This window comes from Macrobrachium nipponense, chromosome 18 (assembly GCF_015104395.2).
Source record: "Macrobrachium nipponense isolate FS-2020 chromosome 18, ASM1510439v2, whole genome shotgun sequence".
Lineage (NCBI taxonomy): Eukaryota > Metazoa > Arthropoda > Malacostraca > Decapoda > Palaemonidae > Macrobrachium > Macrobrachium nipponense.
Window position 1 is genome coordinate 52,548,789 of NC_087211.1, and position 3,124 is coordinate 52,551,912.

A 3,124-nucleotide genomic window follows, 5' to 3' on the forward strand; every position below is an offset into this window, starting at 1 on the left:
CTACTTATTGTCAACCCCATCATGAATGGAACAAAATTCAAGCCGAACGCCAAACACTGGGACCTATTTGCGCACTTCAAATAAGAAACCTAGATGAAAAAGTTTTATTAGTGACAGAAGGAAACTTCGCAGCTACACAAAACTAAGGCCCCGTCCACACGGTTGAGCTTTGGTCGACGAACTTTGTCCGATGTGACGTCAGAAGCGGAGAAACAGCAAGAAAAGTCAGAACTTTGCTGCAGTTTCTTCGCTTCTGACGTCACATCATACAAAAATTCGTCTAGCAAAGCTCGGCCGTGTGGACGGGGCCTAATGGAAAAGTTATGTTAGAAAAAAAGACTTTGACGAGGTAAAATAAGTGGTATAATAAATGTAAAGTTAAGAGCCGGGTAATATAAGTGGTAGAATAAATGGAAAGTTAAGAGCCAAGACCCGAAAGGAAGATTAAAAAAAAACCTTAAATCTATAGCTCACCTCGTGACGTGCAGAGACTGCACGAAAACCCCTACGAGGCCTACCCCTTCAGCATTCGTACCGTTAATTAAATAGTTTGTTTTAGCTTGTACAATACAAGATTTTCGCAGATCTGATTCACATGGTAGATGTTGAAACCATAAACAAGGCTTCGCCCTTGTTACAGTAAATCAATTTTGCTTTCCCAGTTACCCGATAATCACACACTACCAAAGTGTGTTTCGTGCCAATACGTATTAAATTTTGTCCTTACAGTATTTCATTCCAATGTACATTAATAAGTATTAAGGCACCACACACTTAAGTAATAATTACATCAGTTTCTAAACCCTTAATTAGTTAAACTGTGAATGACTAGTATTTAAGACTAGTTGCCGTCTTCATACTTAAATGTTGACCAAACAAATTTCATAATATTACGTACAGTCAATTAAAACTATTCATTATATAGTGCACGTGCGTGCAAGTATACCTCTCTCGAGGCAATTACCATTCTTCAAATCAGATTAGTAGTATTCAGGCAGAAGGCATTTTGGACAATTTACCACAACTCCGGTGCAATCAAGTTCCTGGAGAATTTATATTTGCATAGGTTACCTCTCCATAAGGGAATAAAAATAGGTTAAAAAAAAAAAAACTACCATAGCCTTAAACTACCACCATTTTCGTCATACCTGACAATTCTGATTGCATACTTTATACCAAATTGGTCTTTTGCATTTTTCACACGTACCAATCATCGTTCATTAGCCAGAAACATCTAGAATTTACACCTTTATTAAACAGAATTTATACCTTTATTAAACAATTGCAAATAGATATATTAGCACCCTAATTTTACAAAGATTAAAAACCAAATCACGCAGAATCCGAATTCGAAAGAACTTACAAGATCAGATACTCTTCCAGTTGAAGGCAACCAGGGTTACACAACTGCCACTGAATATCCCTGGCTGTCGTTAGCCACTATAAGACCCAACTCATCGCCGGCGTCTTATTTTTGTTCGAGGACATAACTGCACTTAGAAAGGTTTCTTCACAGCCCACGATAACTGAATTGTAACCAGTCACTATTCGAAAACGCAGGAACCTGCCGAGAAAAATTCAAGGTTAGAATCCGCATGATCAGTACATGAACGGCTTTGACACTATTCTTGGCAATGGCAATGCAAATCCATTGTTAAGTTTCAGAACAAAATTTAAATTTTTTTTTAACAAATCTAAAGACAATATCCTTGTTTAATGGAAGTATTTTTTTAAATACAGTAACAAATAAAACCTAATCTAGCGGTTTAAGGTTACCGACATTCGTGAATGAACTTAAAATTTCCAAAATTAAGCTAAAATTTCCAAAATTAAAAGTTATAACCTGTAGAGGCTAAAGTCTAAATTTTTGCTATTTAGGCATCAAGATTAAAGGAGAGTAACCCTAGTATTAAGATTCCGAACAAAAAATATTAGTTTTAAAAAACTATTCAAGCTTTCAAACTCCAAGATCACTATAGAAAAGTAAATTCCTGAAAATAAAATTCCATCGTACTTACTAGTTAAACTTAATGCTTAACAAGTAGGTAAGGTTTAAAAGTTTAGTGCAAGCCCCCTGAAGGGGGAAAGCCGAGCTTGCACAGAGTTCGGTTAAAGTATACTAAATTAAAGTACACTAAAAGGAAGGTTACTTACCAGTCAATTCAGAAGGGAAAAATAGTTACCAACGGAGGCTTGAGAACGCGGACTACGAATCCCAGCAACCTGAAAATAAAAAAAAAGTAGATAAAAATTAACAATAGTAGCAGCTAATGTCCCTAAGACTAGATGGAAAAAGCTAAGGAAGGTGCACTTTATGTATAAAAAACTATCTGAAAGGGAAAATACTTCAAATAAGCTTCACAGCGTAGAATAAAACTTACGAAAAAAAATCTGCATCAAAGACAATTAAAAGATAAAAACCCGTGACAACATACCCACGCCAAAATCGCGACAGTTAACATGCTGTACAGGAGTGGCAGAGAAAATATTCAATATTTAAAGCTCTTCGAAACAATTCTCAACGGCGCCCGTGCTACTCTACTGAAAGACTTGCTCACCAAGGATAATAAAGCCAGAAGGAAGTAATTTTCACGTTACAGGGAACTTTTAGTTCGTCAAACAAACGACAGATGGCAGGAGAGTGAAGTGCTTGGTGAAATGCTTGATTCCTGCGATCTGAATGCTAGAAACGATCTACAGGATAAAAGAAAATTTAGAATGATGTCCTGAATGATGTCAAAATGCACCACTCGCACAGCAAATACCTATAAAATGGCACAGATGCGTAAACAGGGAGAAAACGTCATAATAAGTGCAGTCAGTGAATAACTGAAAATGTTGGGAATCATTCCTAACAGGGTAGTATTCGATCAATATGACCTAAGGTCAAGATATTTCAAAGAATCCACGTACACTGTATATAGACATTTAAATATATATATATATATATATATATATATATATATATATATATATATATATATATATATATACATACATATATATATATATATATATATTATATATATATATATATATATATATATATACATACATATATATATATATATATATATATATATATATATATATATATATATATATATATATATATATATATATA

General features: G+C 34.2%; 1 long non-coding RNA gene across 1 annotated transcript; it reads right to left on the bottom strand.

Moving 5' to 3' along the window:
* Positions 1 to 319: 319 nt before the first annotated feature.
* On the bottom strand, positions 320 to 2,537 carry LOC135196757 (uncharacterized). Its single transcript, XR_010310457.1, has 3 exons — positions 2,436 to 2,537; positions 2,155 to 2,223; positions 320 to 1,564 (listed from the first exon to the last, which is right to left on the bottom strand). It is a non-coding gene; the product is annotated as an uncharacterized LOC135196757 (long non-coding RNA).
* Between the last annotated feature and the right edge of the window lie 587 nt (positions 2,538 to 3,124).